Source organism: Leptonychotes weddellii, chromosome 11 (genome assembly GCF_054177405.1).
Source record: "Leptonychotes weddellii isolate Sample4059 chromosome 11, ASM5417740v2, whole genome shotgun sequence".
Taxonomy (NCBI): Eukaryota; Metazoa; Chordata; class Mammalia; order Carnivora; family Phocidae; genus Leptonychotes; species Leptonychotes weddellii.
Window position 1 is genome coordinate 81,701,813 of NC_138379.1, and position 15,813 is coordinate 81,717,625.

Genomic DNA, 15,813 nt, shown 5'->3' on the forward strand with positions numbered 1-15,813 from the left:
AAAAAAAAAAAGAAATCAGTGTCCACTCTGGGCGCCTGGGTGGCTCAGTTGGTTAAGCGACTGCCTTCGGCTCAGGTCATGATCCCGGAGTCCCGGGATCGAGTCCCGCATCGGGCTCCCTGATCAGCAAGGAGCCTGCTTCTCCCTCTGACCCTCCCCCCTCCCATGTGCTCTCTCTCTCTCATTCTCTCTCTCTCAAATAAATAAATAAAATCTTTTAAAAAAAATAAATAAATATGAACCCTTCTTCCCTAATCCATCACCCCTCTGTGTACTTCCCTGTTGCTGCCCATGTCTCCTTTCTCTGTCATTTTCCACATCATCCAAGGTGAATCAATTCTCCTTTTGAAATATCGTCCACATCTGCTTCTAGCCCTCTATCATTTTGTAGATGTTGCCTGGGACCAAGCATCCAGCAAGTCAATCTGGGCCTCACTAGAGGCTCACTTCACACTTGGACTTTTTGCTTGGGTCTATCATAAATGTAGTCTCCCCTCAGAAACCAAACCTGTCCTAAACACAACTTTTTTCTCTCCTCCTTCTTTCTCCTGCTTTTTCTTCTTAATTTTTTGAGAGCCTATTAGGTATGATGTTTTTCATATATATCATCTCATTTAATTGCCACAATAATCTATAGAGTAGGTATTATCCCATTCTACAGGAGAAACGATGTCCTAAGTGGTTAAAGTAATTTGCTCAAAGTTCTACAACTAGAAAGCAACAGAGCTAGGACTCAAAAAATCAGATCTGTAAAGTTCCAAAGTTAGTGTTCTGTTTTATTTTTCGCTGTATCAAGATGCTTCCATAAGACTCTTGTACTCAAAAACCTTCTGAGTTTTCTTATTCTTCCTTTAGGCTTTTGAGGCTCATGATGATGTGACACCATCCCACCTACAAAACCATGTATCTTCTTGCTTCTCAGTGTGACACGGATCGGTATCAACCCAGAGAACATTTGTGTGTTTTAGGGTTTTGTCTTCATCTCTGTCCTGTTAAATACTTTTTTTTTATTATCTTATATGAAAATACAGTATCCCATTCCACACATATAAGCCTGGAGAGATAGTAAACACTTTGAAGGACAAGATAAGGATCCCAAAATCATCTCCATGCATAGAATGTCAGGCCAACGTAACAAGATGAAATGATCAGCAGTCTACGTAAGACCTCAGCAATGTATAAGGGACCAGACATGGCTTAGAAGCAGTTCAGGTGAAAAAAAGAAAGAAAGAAAGAAAGAAACAAACAATTCAGGTGAAACAGAACCACAGAATTAAGGAGGTTAGTAAGTTCAGTCCAAGTCATCAGCATAATATGGTTGCCAAAAGTAAATTCAATTTTAGGCCATATTAATAGAGATATAGTACTTGGAATAAAGAAGGGGATTGATAGTCCTGCTTTACTCTGAGTTGGCCAGGTGTTGTGACGGCAGTGACTGTTTAGTGAACTGGGAATGTTTAGGCTGGAGAGGAGGAGAAGAGCCAGGAGTCATTAAAGCTCAAATATGTGAAGGGCTATCATGGGGAGGAAGAATTAGACTCACATCGTGTGACCCCAGGAGGTAGTGTGTGGACTAACAAGTGGAGACCACTGGGAGACAGAGGTCAGATCAAAGGAAGGAAAAACAAATGTTCATTCACTGGGGTACCTGGCTGGCTGAGTCAGTAGAACATGTGACTCTTGGTCTCAGGGTCATGAGTTCAAGCCCCCTGGTGGGCCTAGAACTTAGGTTAAATAAAACTTTAATTAAAACACCCCCACAAATGTTCATAAATGGAACGGGCTGCCTTGGGGGTTTGGTAAGCTCCCCACTCCTGAAGGTGTTCAAAAAGATGGTGACACACTGCTTGCCGGGGTGTTGACGGTGGGGGGGGGGGGTTTGCGGCAGAAAGATCCTGAAACAGGTAGTTGGTCTTCGTTGAGGCCCCTTCCCACCAAGATTTGTGATTCCTCCTGCTTTTGTTCTTTCTGTGCCCCTCATCAAACCCTCGTGCTCCCCTGAACCTGAGGTCAGTCTCCTCTTTCTCCACAGGGCTCCCTGAGGATTCAACCTGCACTGATTACATCAAGTCCACATCTTTTCATTATTTAGCATCTTTTATTGTGTTTTAACTGTCGCCACCTTATTTTTTTTTTAATTTTTTTTTTTTTTTTTTTACCTTATGAGCTCCTTGAGGGCAGGTGCCTGTCGTATCTGTTACAGGATCAAAACTTATTCATCACTGATTCATCTTCTCAGCCTCCCTCTGTCTCCCCTCCCCTCACCCCCAAGATAATTTTATCCTTCACCTGTTGTTGGAAATCTTGTCTTGGCTTGCTCAGTTCCAGAGCTTTTGTGATACAAAACTGGGAGAATAGCAGGTGAGAGACAAGAGGCAGGAGCCAGGCAGCTTTCTGGTGTGTTAGGGAGAATCTGGGTAACGGGTGAAAGGAAAAGGAAAATAATGAAGCCTGACAGGCTAAGCCAGTCCATATGATAAGGGGATGAGAGCTGTGTGGACTACAGAGGACAGAGCCGGGTGGAGAGTGAGTCAGCCGCTACAAGGTGTGCGGAATAGAAGAGGAAAGGGAATTTTAACAAGTGGTGCCGCAGGTTACAAATTGGATCATCAGGAGATACAATTAAACGTTGGGATTCCTTTTTGAAATGATTTTTGGTGGTGGGAAATTATTTGGGTCACGGGATCCCAGAATATATTCAGGTTTCATATCCTGCAACTTCCGCGGGATCCAGCATAATGCCAGGGTGTAGGCACCCCATGAGGCAGGACCCCAGTCCCAGCAGATGAAGCAGATGTGGTCCCGAGGCCATGAGATTCTGCCAAAAAGATTGGAACGTTAGGCTTCTTCTCTCACCTCAGAGGTATGTCTCGTAAAACCATCTCCTAATCTGGGACTTCAAGTTCCAAATGCCCTAGCCGTTAGAATTGGTTATGGGTCTTGACAGATGGGGAACATGAGCCCCAGGAAGGTCCATCAGCTTGCTCGAAGTCACAGAGCAGGTTTGAGGCCTGGCTGGGACTGGGACTACGCCGGTCTCGGGGATTTGTCCACAATCCAGGGATGCCATTTTTCCACTGGGCCAGAGAGCTACCTGCATATAAAGAGAGTCCTGATGAGAGAGAAGAGGGCGGCCTACGGGCCTGGGGCAGCTGAGCAGCCCTCCCTGTGTTCAGAGCCCTGCACCAGGCTCTGCGGGATGTCCAGATAAGGAGGCCAAGCCTGCCTTCCCAGATCTCGTGGCCTCACAGGGAAATGAGCCAGACACAGGAAGAAGTCCAATGGAAAGTTGGAAGCGAGCACTGCAGTGGTGTGGTGGGAAGGTTCTGGACTGGGAATCAGGAGGCCTGGGCACCACTGCCAGCCATCACTCACCAGCCACCATCTTATCACCACACTGGGCCTCAGTTTCCTCACCTGTGAACAGTCTTTTTTTTGGGGGGGGAGGAGGGGCAGAGGGAGAGGGAGAGAGAGTCTTAAGCAGACTCTGCACTGAGCAGGGAGCTGACACGGGGCTCAATCTCAGGACCCCGAGATCATGACCTGAGCCAGAAACCAAGAGTGGGAGGCTTAACCGACGGAGCCACCCAGGCGCCCCGACCTGTGAATATTCTCTTAAAAACAAAAGCTCTCTAGTGTTCCGTATTAGAGCAAATTAGTGCAGTAACTAAGTGTATCCTGTGAGTGCTTGTCCCCATGCTCTCCCCTCCCAGGACAATCTCAGAAAGGCTCTTGTGGCCAGTTGATGGCAGAAATTAAAATGTTCCCAGGACTCAGAACTGCCAGGCAATGCGCACAGTGAGGGGTAGGAGGTGACATGTGGCTTTCTCTGGGCCCCTGCCTCTGGTAGCCTCTCCCGGGCTTCTGAATGCCACTCTCCCCTCCCCAAGCCCACCACAACTAACCGAGCCTGCTCTTTAATTGTTATCTTTCGGATAAAGAGCCTGAAGAAAAACTCATCCAACCCTTTTGGTTTACATTTGAAAAAACTAAGGGCCCCGAGACAGGGTGTGACTAGGCCAGGGTCACCTGTGACTAGGCCAGGGTCACATACTCTTGACTCTCAGGTCAGTCTTCTTTCTTTTGGGGCTTGGGGAATTTATTAGAAATGGATTGTTTGGGGGCAGGGGCGTACCTGGCTGCCTCAGTCAGCAGAGCATGTGACTCTTGATTTCGGGGTTGTGGGTTTGAGCCCCATGTTGGGTGTAGAGATTACTTAAAAAATAAAATCTTTAAAAAACAAAAAGAAAAGAAATGGGTTGTTTGGGAAAGCAGGCTTAAAGATCCCTCCCTCCTCCCTTGTAACATCTGGTGAGGTCCCTTGCTGGGATCCTGGTCTATCTTTAGGGCTCCAGGGAGATGTACTATCTGCCTGGACAGTCACACCTTAGGCGGGCATAAGTCTCAGCCCAGATGTTGCTCCCGGGGTTTGCAGGAAACTTTCCAGACTCCCAAGTCCAGAATAGGGGTCTCTCTGAAGTGCTCCCCAAGGCTTCATGACACTGACTTGAAATCACTTTGTTCGCTTGTCTGTCCCCACCTAGACTGCAGGCTCTGAGGGCAAGGACCACATCTGTCTTGTTCACCGACATATACCTACTGTTTTGTCCAGTGCCCGGCGCATAGTAGGTTCTCAAAAATAGTTTTTGAATGAATAAGTAGATGGGTTTGGTCAGAGGAGGATTCCAGGAGGAAAAGGCAAATGTTGAGGCAGGTGTCACAGCCTGAAAGGAGGACAGAATTGTCCCTGTTTGGGTGAACCGCCCACACTCAAAGGAAGTCTAATGGGAAATGGTGAGAGGGAGGGAAGTAAGCCCACTGAAAGGAAAAACAAAGAAGGAAGGAAGGAAGCCTGCAAGAGCATGGCCTTCAATAACCTGGGAGGGCTTCCGGGTGGAGGGGAAGAAGGGTCTCAGCCCTGAGCGGGAGAAAGGGAAGTGGTTGTGAGCACCTAGAATCCCTCAAGAGGGGTTCTTTTATGAGGAGAAACCAGAGGGCAGCTTGGCTGGAGGGAGGGAAAGCTGAAGTGCAGCAGGGTAGCTGGTGGGAGCTCTGAAGCCTGGCTACAGGTTTGAATTTGATGTTGGGGTCTGGAGGGAATGGGCCTTCTGGGAAGGCTGGGGGCACAGAAAGAAAAAGAAGGTGAGGAGCAGCTTCCTTCAATTGACCCCCTCTGTTAGGCTGAGACCCTGGGAGGACAGGGCTAGGTCTTTCTCCCCCCTACCCCAGCCCCCCTGGGTACCTGGGCCCCACAAGTAGAGTCCCCTCAGGCAAAGATCTGGAAGTGGCTGAGGCAGCCTGCTGAGTGGGGGTAACAGGGCAGGCATTGTGGGAGCTCCCTCCTTCCACGAGGAAGGATTCTCTCCTTCCCAGAGGATTCTCTTTACCTCCGGAAGTGCTGTTCCTTCCGGAGGAGTACTCTGTCTCCAAAGTCCTTCTTCCACCCATCCCCACCTGAGCATAGCTGGCGCCGCTACGCCAGATCTAGCCACCAGGGGGCAAAAAAAAAAAAGCAGCCCTTAGGTCAGTGTCCCTCCACCTCCCCCCACAACACACACACACCCCACAAACACCCCCCACCCCCCCCAGGCCAGGATGGGCGGTGCCTCACCTGGCTCTCCACGGTGTCGGGTAGCCCCGTTAACCCCTTCCTGCCCAGCCTGGGTTACTTCCCTCAGGCAGTCATTCAGAGAACTGGAAGGCAAATCTGATGGTGGAGGGGGTGTTGCCCAAGAAAGGGGCCAGGGTGGAGGCGAAATCAGGGTTTCCAGCTACTCGGGCCCCTGTCCTAGCCGGAGCTGGCGGAGGCTAGCGTTCCCTGCCTCAGGTGGGGAGCCACCTCCGCAGAAAGGTGAAGGAGCCCCCTGGAGGCAAAAGAGGCAAGGGTTGTGGTCACCTGCGCTGGGCCTCACGGGGGACTCAGAGAATGCTGGGGCAGCCGCAGAAGCCAGACTTCCGGGTTCTCCGCAGCCTTCCGTCTGGCAGGGACCTTTGTAACGACTAGTGGTGGGGGGAGGGTGGCCAAAGAGTGGAGGGAGAGACACACAGGACTGGGGTGGCGGGAGCGTAGACAATTAAGATTTGGCAGCAGAATGGGCCGGACCACGCCGCTCTCAGGTGCCGGGTTTTGTGCGTCTCTCCTCGAGTACGAGGCAGCCAGCCCTCCAAGGCTCTGACCAGCCCAAATCCCGAGATTGCAGTCCGGGCCACAAGGTGTTAAACAGTGGTGGGAGTGGGGTCCGGAGTCCCTCCCTCCTTCCCTCCCTCCCAGCGTCACCACCTCGGAGTCCACCAGGCTGGCGCGCAAGGAGTTAAGTCTGCCCGCAATCTGCAAGACTGGAGCCGGGGAGGGGGAGGAGGGGGGAGAGGAGGGGGGGAAAGAGAAGAAGGGGGAAGCAGACTGCAGGGAGACAGCGCCAGGAACCCCCTCCCCAGGGACCTGGCCCCTGGGCCCCCAGACCCAAAAGAGGCCCTGCCCTCCCCGGGGTCGTGCTCTCTTCCCCCGCCCTGCCTCCGCCCTCCAGCTTTGTGTCCCCAGGAGGGTGGGCTGCAGGATTTCCAGCCAAGCCTTGGCTGCCTGCTCAGTTTTTCCAAACCCTCCAGTCGGGGAAGGCGGGAGCCCTGTCAGGATAAGAGTCCCTCCCCCCACTGCCCCCGCCGGCCCCCTCTCCCAGCCTCCTTTTTCCTGCCCCCGCACCTTTCCCAAACTTCTTTCCCTTTCCGATCCTGGCCCCTGCGCCCCCTATCCCCACCTCTATTGGTTCCCAAGTTCCAAGTTCAGGTTGGAGGGGCCAGGTGGGTCCCATATTCCTGGCGAGGCGCTGGTAAAGCCAAACTCCGCAAGCCGACACTGAGACCTGCTGGGCGCCCGCCCGACTCCCCAGCCTGGCGCCCGCCCCATCCCAAGACGTGGCCCCGGGTCCACCGGTGAAGGTGGCCCAGGGGTCTCCCGCCCCGGGATGGGGGTGGTGCTGGGGGCGCCGGCAGAGCTGGACAGCGGACTCTGGGCGGCTGGTGCCAGGTCTTTTGGGGCACGCTTCGAGGAGGGGGCAAAGTGTTCCGAGCGCTGGCAGGGTTCTGTCCAGCAGATCTATTATATAATAATCACCATCTATCAGGAAGCCAGGCAGCTGGAGTGAGTGGGGAAGCCAGGATGCCCGGATCCGCTCCTCCTCCAGGCCCAGGCAGGTGTCTCCACCAAGATGGGGGTGCGGGCGCAGCCCAGAAGTAAAATGATGTGGGGGTCGAGGGGCAAGTGAGGGGCCCTGGGCAGTCCGAAGGCGGCCCCGAAAGCCCCGCCCCCAGAACTCTGACTGACAGTGCTCTGAGCCAATGATTGAAGTCACTGTAGGGCTCAAAGTTAACCCCTTCTTGGGTCCTTAGTTGCTTTAGGGGATTAGAGTCCCTTCCTGGGAACTGTTCTTCAGTCCTGAATCCCTCCCACCTGCATGAGGTCGGTGAGGTGTTTCAGCTGGAGGATCCTTGAGTCCTAATCACCTCGCGAAGTAATCTCAGATAATCAGCCTCCCTAGCGCCGTCCCCCCACCCCCCACCCCCGCCTCCAGTCCCAAAGTAAATTGTGTTACATGATGTGCTTGTGTGTGTACACTCTGTGGTTCCAGAGCCAGGACCGCGTGGCGCTGGCACACCCACCCTGCGCCAGGAACAGGCACCCTCACACACCTATACCCGTGCCGGCACCTTCCACCGACAGTCGCTGACACACCTGTGACACTCCTCGTGACACAGTGACACACAGATACATGGAAACACCCGGTGATTCCTCGAGTTCGCCAGTAGAGGGAGCCGCTCCATTCCAGCAGTGGCGCCAGCCCCTCTCCTCCTCTCCTCGCTCACTCCAGGGTTCCACCCAGAACTCGTGGCTGCCCGGAGCTCAACTCCGCATCCCAACCTGGAACCTACACTGGGGGAATGAGTCACAGCCCCACCCAGGGGAGCGCTCTACATGGCTGCTCCACAGGACATGCCGAATACGCTTGAACTTACTGTGTACCGCATTTAACAGACCTTTTGCAACACGGCCATCATTCACTCCTGCAAACACTGTTTTCTGGACCTTCTGTGAACCGGGCATTGTGCCAAACAGATCATAACATGCCCATGTGGTTTGTCATGTATGTAACGCAAGACTGATCCACATAAATGGGGTGGCCCCTTCCTCCTAACAAGCATCCTGTTTGAGAAATGGCCCTTTTGCCTTGTGGCACATACTATATCCACCGGACCCTGGAGAGAGGGGAGGAAATTAAACACTACTTCTGCAGGTCAGGTCTTATCCTAGGCTCTAGGATCTTTCACACCAGAGCTCAGCTTTTCTGGGCTTCGGTTTTCCGTGGGAATACCTACCTCATGAGGTTGTGATGATTCAACCCCTAACCCAGCTTGGTGTTTGGCACAGCAGTTAGTAGGCATTTGGGGGAGTTGTTTTGATCGGATCAAAACATGATCTAGAGATAATGCGTATGAAGATGCTTTGTAAACTGATGTTAGACACACACGGGGGTTATTATGTGATCTTTTTTTAGGGTTTGTCCCTCATCTCCACCTGTGCCTCCTCAGACTTTGCCCAGCGCCCAGCTGCTGACACTATCAACCCATCAAGTGAGGTTTGTTTTTTTTTTTCCCCCCCAGCAAGTGAGTATTTACGGAAGCTCTACTATGAACCCAGCACTTGAGTGCTGTGGGGAATATAGAGTTATAGGAAGCATAGTCTGGGCTCTCAAGAATCTTTTGGGGCAACCAAACGTGTATATATATGAAACAAAACATATAAGTAGGTACTCTATTGGGTGGCATAGACGTAATAGGTAGTTGGAAGACAGGGTGGTCTATAAGGGCTAGGGCTCTCCGGGGACCCAGGAGGGGCAGGGGAGAGGGCAGTGGAACCGAATATCAGGAGCAAACAGGCTTGTTAGTCTTCTTCATTTCTGAAGCAGTCTTGTTACTTGTTGGCATTAATTTTGGGTGGGAGCAGTAGGATATAGGAGAAGTGTCCTGGGATAAGGAGTCCCAAGTTGTTCTCCTGGGCTTACCACTTTCTAGCTGTATAACCCCGAGGAGGTCCTTAACTACTGCAAGGCTCAGTTTCCTCACCAGTGTAATGGGGCCATAACCTCTTTCTCACGGGTTTGTGGTAAACATTGAAATAACATTTGTGAAATGCTTTTAAAAAGTGCTTTACAATTTCTTCTTCATTGCATCTATCTTCTTATAGGGTCTTGAGTGTGTGTGTGTGCAGCACTTTGAGGTTAGGAGTTTTTTTGAGAATACAAAGATGTTACTTCCACATTTTCTTAGCATCCACTTTGTGCTAGGTACTGAGATGAAAAAAATTCAGTCTATGCCCTCAAGGACCTCATGGTCTACTAGGAAAGAGAGATGAATAAAGAGGTGCTCAGTGCATAATGAATGTGGGTGGGTACAGTGAAAAGGGGACCCAGTTGTGTGTGTGTGTGTGTGTGTGTGTGTGTGTGTGTGTGCTGAGGGGAGTCCAGGCAACTCCCACCCCTTCCAATCAGTGTAGACTGGAGGGTAGGTTTGTGAAACCTCTCTCTAGAATGGGATGTTGTTGGCGCGTCTCTTCCCCAGTCCTCAGGAATGGGGAGGAGAGCAGGGTAGAAGCCCCCTCCCCAACCCCCGGGCCAACCTGCCTCCCGCTAGCCGGCCGGGCGCCTTACCGAGTCAGACCACTGGGAGGCTGGGGGAGCCGGGTTGGGCGAGGAGGCGAGCGAGATGGGGGAGCTCTTATTTTGACAGGGGCCTCTCCGGGCTCTGGTATGAAGGCAGAAGGAGGCAGCCAGAGAGCCCCGATGCTTATTCAGGCTGGGGAGAGGAGCCGAGTGGAGGGGCGAGCGAGGCTCCGGCAGCGCAGGGGAGCCCGGGGAGGCGGCGGCGCGCGGCGGAGCCAGTGGCCGGACATGCCCCGGACCCGGGGCCGCTGCACCACTGCCGCCGCCCGGAGCCAGCCGGCCGGACGCCCGCACGCCTGGGTCCCCCGGCGCCGCGCCGCCCGGGGGCTGCGACCCGGACCCTCGGCGTCTGACCAACAATAAGCGCCCAGACAGCCCCCTCCCCGCCCCGCGCCCGCCGTCCCCGCGGGCCTCGGAGAAAGTGAAAGGAGGAGGCGAAGGAAGGGAGGAAGGAAGGAAGGAAGCAAGGAAGGAAGCAAGGAAGGAAGGAAGGGAGGAGGAGCAGGAGCCGGAGCCGTGAGGTTCGGGGCCGAGACCCCAGCCCCGAGCCCCGGGCCGGGCGGGTGTGCACGCTCTCCCGCCGCTGTCCGGCGCCCACGACCATGCTCGGCGGTTGGGAGGCAGGAACCCAGGCGCCCAGCGACCCCCGGAGACCTTCTCCCGGGCCGGGCTGGTATTGAGATCAAGGCGTCCAGGATCAAAAGATCACCGCCTGCCCGCCCCCCTCCGCACCTCCAACTGGCAAGCCGGAGGACCCCAATCCAGTCACCGACCCTGACCTGGTCATGGCGTCCAGCTCCGGCCTGGCGTGAGGACCCCCGACCCGCGCGAGGTGAGGGGTGGGCTGGGGCTGAGGGCGAAAGTCATGCCAGGCAGGCAGAGGCTCGAGGAGGGAGATCCAGTTTGAACTGGGGAGGGGGAACACAGTCTGATTGTCTGTTGCCCTCTGGCACGCACCCCCAGGCTGTTTAAAGGGTGGGGGACGCCCCCAGGGTTAGTGGTGGCTACTCTTGGGCCCCCAGTCAGGTTGGCAGCCCCAGAGCTCAGGGGGGAGGGCTTAGGGGCAGCCAGGGGACCCTGCCACCCTAGCAGAGAGAACAAGGCCGGCCTTGGGCCAGCTGGAGCAGCAACCCTGCCCTGGGGGCTTCTGGGAGATGTAGTCCCCCTCCCAGGCTCACCAACCTCTTGGGTCTCAGCACCCCAGCACTCCTTCCCTGGCTAATGGGAGCCTCCAGAAGGAGGTGCATTAGGATTGGGGATTGCTGGGGTTACCCTCTGCCCCCAAGCAGTGCCTAGGAGCAGGAGGGGCTGTGACTGGAGGAGTCTCCCCGGCCAAGGATTCTCAGTGCTGTGGGCTTGGCTGGGGGGGTGGGGCAGTCACACAGTTCCTTGGAGGTGTCCCTGCACTGCTAAGGGGAGGCTCCCCCTGCCTTGGTCCGGGGGAGCTCTTGGAGGAGGAATATGAGGAAGAGAAGTGAGACTTAAACCTTCTTGCTTGTCTGGAGTATGTCCTATTCCTGGGCTGCTGGAATTTGGTTTCAGGAGACACTGAAGTCTACTCTCCCCTTCTCCCTCCGGGTTGCTGAGAACGAGAGTGTCCCTCACAGTCTGGGAGTCTGGAGGGTGTCTCTCTGGAGCAGTGAAGCCAGGATCTGCTTCTGTCTGTCTGTCCAGCCTCCTTCCTTCCGGGTTTTTCTGACACCCCTCCTCCCGCCTCCTTGAGTCTGTCTGCTGCTTGGGGTGTGTGTCTGTGTCGGGGCCGGGGCGGGGGTGGGGGGGTGGGCTCTGCTGCCGGGAGGAAAAGTGTTGCTCTGGGAGAGGTGAGCTGGGCATGTGACTGAGCCTTGGGATAGGGGCTCAGGGCCCACTTGATCTTTGGCCTTGGTTTCCTGTTTTACTTAGGAAAGCTGTCTTCACACTGTATCTGCTGGAATCCTACTGATGCCTCTGGGCAGCGCTCTGATTATGACCTCCAGGGTGGGTGGGCTTCCACTCCTCTTGTTCTCCCCACTCCTCAGCCTCTCCAGAGAGCAGCCACTTCTGTGGGGCCTGGCTTATCTGCTGCTCCCTAGCACAGTCTTGCCTTCTCTGGGTCAGGACCACGATTTCATGGCCCCAGGGGAAGAGCATGATCAGGCCCTGTCTTTCTGGTACCATCTATAAGGCGCCTGGGTGCTAGAAGCCTCAGGATGCAGTGAGAATGGGCCAGGAAGGTGAGGGGTAAGAGAAATCTGGTAGAGAAGGAAGGTGCTGCCTCCCCTAGGTGATCAGGCTCCTTGGCCTTGGAGAACCACGCCTGGGAGGCCAGGTTCTAGCCACCTCCCTCTAGAGGTTCTCTGCTTACCTGTATTGCTCCTGATTAGGGGTGGGGGTGCGGGGGAGGTTTAATGTTTGAAAGGGCACTGGTTAGGGGTAGAATACCTATAATCTTCCATCCAGGGTAACTCTTGTGCTTGGGATAACAGGGGCCCCATGGCTGGAGATGGGTTCTGGAGGTCCATGTGGAGGTTCAAAATGAGTCTCTAATTCCTGGAGTTGAGGGTCAAGGTGGGAAGAGATTACAGAGTCCTGAAGAAGGATTGGTGGTACACAGAAATCTGGGACTAGCACAACAGCGGTAATGTGGGGCCTCGTGAACTTGCTTATTGAATCTGTGCTGGGCACCCATGCCTCTGTCTGGGTACTTCCTGGGTTAAGCTTCTGGGTACCTGGGTTAAGCAGAAGCCCTGGGCTGGAGACTCAGCTTCCCTGAACACGCAGGGCAGTAGCCTTCTGGGCAGAGACCTAGTGGGTGGCAGTGTCGACTCAGCAAGGGCTGGAATGCCTGGCACCTGCTTTAGATTAAAGGAGATGCCTGCAAAGGGGGGGATGCTGCCCTGTGGGGGAGTGGCTGGGATGGAGCTCCGCATAGCCCAGGAGTGGGGTGGAAGAAAAGGACCAGGGTTGCAGGTAGCAGCCGCTCTGGCAAGAGTGGAAGGAGCCAGCACTCACCCAGCTCTGCAGCCCCTCCTCCAGGGAGTCTAAGACCCGAGCTGGGGGCACCCCCACATTGGCTCTGGCGCCACAGGCTGAACTTCTGCCCCAGTGCCCAGAGGATGGGGCATCTGCGGGGAGCCAGGGTGTCTGAGTGTCCAGGCTTCCCAGGACTTCCCAGAAAAGCCTGCAAGGAGGTGGGGGGCACTTTGGGTTCTTGTCCTGATGCCATGTTTACTCAACCTGGGGCTCCTTGGTTGCTGGTGGTGAGGCACCCCCAAGAGCCTGGGTACCCAGGGGTGATGGGGAAATGGCATCCCTTCCTTGTGCCAGGAGTCCTGGGCACTGCCCGGGTGCTGACCTGGGGGGAGGGGACAGAGGGGGATGGCAGCGTGGGAAAGTGGGCAGCCGTGGGAGCCAAGTGGGTACAGGCTGGGTGCCGCGGGCAGGGAGACTCTGCCAGGCCTGCTCTCCCTGGGGTGGGGCTGGCTGTTCCAGGGACTGGCTCAACCTGTTGAGCGCCTCGCTGCTGCAGCTTGGCATCTGTGCCCCTGCCTGCCAGCCCTGGCAGCTGCCCACCATAGCCACACTGGAGGGGCTGCCCCCAGGGATCTGGGAAAAGGAGGCTCCGGGTGGCCAAGGGGCCAGGATGGGTCTGGTAGAGGCTCATCCAGAGAGTGCTAAGTTTCCTGAGGTCCTGTCCTCTTAACTACCAGAGCTGGGCTGGGGCCAGTTGGAGGGCTAGGTAGCCGGAGGCTAGGAGCTGAGGGGCTAGGTGGAGAAGGCCCCCATATTAGTGCTCTTGAGGTGCTGCATGTCGCTTGGATGGGCGGCCCTAAAGGCAGCCTGGAGTTACAGCCTGGAATTTCCTCTGCTGGGTGCCAGGGCCAGGCCTCCAGAGCCCCACCCCCAGCCTGGCCTGACCTCCCCTCCCTGGGAGAGAACTGCCTAGACTGTCCCTGGAGGTTGGGGGAGGGGCAGTAAGGGCATTCTGCTGCCCTGGGAGGGGAGGGGTGACTTCCTGGGTGTGGGGGTATGTTGTACTGCCTCAGTCTCCCCAAAGGCCCCCCTCCCAGGTGAAGAAGAGGGAAGCCCCTGGTTCCCAGGGAGCTGTCTCCCACCTTGCTCTGAGTATGGGGAGTCCTGGGTCCCACGGAGGATCTCTGAGCCCTGAGGGCCCTTGCTGTCCCCCCACCCCCTCAGACCCCTTAGTTTGGGACCCATCTTGGGGCTCTGCTAGCTGGTGGAGAAGGGGAGCCGGGGTGCTACTCTAGGGGAGAAGGTGTTGACCACCGCCCATATATGGGGGAAGCGGGCACAGGCAGCTTCCCTCTTCCTCTCCTGAGGGGAAGGGCGGCCTCCCCTGCCTTCTTTCTTTTTCATTCAGTGGCCAAAGCAGAGTCCTCTCCTTCTTTGCCTCCTTTCCACCCCAGGCCCTTCCTGCTTGGCCCTGGACCTCCTGCCCCTCCTAACCTTGGTGTCTGGTCTAGGCTCCCCTCCCTGGGGGGCTGGGATTCCCTCTGTCCCACCCCCTCCTCCAAAGGGCTGGTGGCCCTGTGCTGGTCTGTCTTCCCCTCCCCCTTACTCTCCACCCCCAGCTTCAGCTGGGAATGGCCCTGAATCCAGCATTTCCAGCATTTCGAAACCAAGATTGTTTTGAAATCCCTGAGTACTTCTCCACCCCCCTCTGACTCCCCTCCTCCCCACTAGCCCAGAACTTAGTCCTCTAATCTGACCTCACGCTGTGCATTGCCAGGGTCTGTGTGTGTGAGTTTGAGTGCTAGCACTCAGCCACGTGCATATGACTGTGTGTGTGTGTGTGTGTGTGTGTGCGCGCGCGCGCGCGCGCGCGCGTGCAAGCCATTGTGTGTGTGTATCCCAGTGTGGGTGTATCTTCTGTCTATGAGCAGTTCTGTGTGACTGGCCTATGTCTTTTGTGATTCTGGAGCTCTCCTCATTCTCTGGGAGTATGGCAGCCTCTATGGGTCTTGAGGCATTCTTAGGGAGTTTGGGGTTATTTTTAGGAGATAGATATCTTGGATATGTATCTTTGGGAATCGTGTCTGTGTCTCAGTTGCACATCCCGGGGAACGTCTCTGAGGAGTGTGTATGCCCAGGGTTTTGTCTCTTTGATGAGTTTATGTGCGTGTGTGTGCGTGTACGTGTGCGCTCTGCTCCTGTTTCTGCTTCTCTCCTCCTCCCTTTGAGTATGTCTGGTGTGTGTAGTCATAGGTCTCCCTGCAGCAACCTGGGACATGGAGTCCTCTGTCCCTTGATAGGGAGGTTTCCTGGAGTGGGGCCAAGGCTTCTGGCAGTTCCATGGTCCTTGGAGAGAAAGTGGTGGAAGGGGGAGACTTTGGGATAAACTGTCCCCGCTGGGCTGGGCTCTCTTCCTCTGCCTCTCACAGACACCCAACAGCTTGAGGGGTCCCAACACCCTCTTCTTGACCTCATGATACAGTGGTGGCTGACCATAGAGAGGCTAGTGCCCTAAAGGAAGGGCGAGGAAAGGGAGTTAACCCTCCACCCCAGTCATTCGCTTCACTGGGGATGAGGAACAGGCCAGCCACATCAGACCTGGGAGCTTGGCGGCTCATTTAAGATTCAGGAAAGTTGACTTCTCTAGCTAGGGGCAGACAGCAAAACAAGACAAGACATTCATATTTCCAGTCTTCACAGAAGACAGAGGGGGCTGGAATCCTAAGGGGGTGATGTTCCACCCCAGAAATATGAGGCATTTGGGGTGGGGCCAGCTGCCATGGTAGCCTGGATCCTGGGAAGTCCTTCATGTTTAATTTCATTCTGCAGTTAGACAGTGTTCTGCAGTGGGGGAGGATGCTGGGGGGGGGGCGTTTTTGTTTTTTGTTTGTTTGTTGCCAAAGCGAGGGTGGTGATAGCAGAGTTATGTTAGCATGGGATTCGGGCACTGGGACCCCTGATAATCTCACTATGACTCAGTTTCCCATCCTGGGGTCTCAGGCTCTAACTGAATGCTTTCCTCTAGAAGCACTTGGGTCAGATCAGTGAAGAAGAAGAAGAGGGCCCGGGCAGGGGCTGTTTGTAGGAGTCCAGGGCCTGTGGAGACAGCAGCAGGAGACAGGCAGAGGATAAGCTGTCCCTCCTCTCCCGC

General features: G+C 55.1%; 1 protein-coding gene and 1 long non-coding RNA gene across 7 annotated transcripts in view; one reads left to right on the plus strand and one right to left on the minus strand.

The window, feature by feature from the left end:
• Positions 1-755: 755 nt before the first annotated feature.
• Positions 756-7,292, minus strand: LOC115937718 (uncharacterized). Of its 3 annotated transcripts, none has more exons than XR_004072963.2 (3): positions 7,109-7,292; positions 5,612-5,864; positions 756-3,094 (listed from the first exon to the last, which is right to left on the minus strand). It is a non-coding gene; the product is annotated as an uncharacterized LOC115937718 (long non-coding RNA). The 3 variants fall into 3 exon arrangements; XR_004072962.2 differs by lacking the exon at positions 7,109-7,292 and adding an exon at positions 6,753-7,089; XR_004072961.2 differs by lacking the exon at positions 7,109-7,292 and having other exon boundaries at positions 5,612-6,362.
• A 2,486-nt stretch (positions 7,293-9,778) lies between these two features.
• BCL9L (BCL9 like) overlaps positions 9,779-15,813 on the plus strand; it is a 27,805-nt gene continuing 21,770 nt past the window's right edge. For 2 of the 4 annotated variants that reach the window (XM_031020318.2, XM_006749182.3), the window contains exon 1: positions 9,779-10,542. The gene's annotated coding sequence lies outside the window, so the exon portion shown is untranslated. The remainder of the gene's footprint in view (positions 10,543-15,813) is intronic. The other 2 variants (XM_031020319.2, XM_031020320.2) reach the window with 1 other exon arrangement.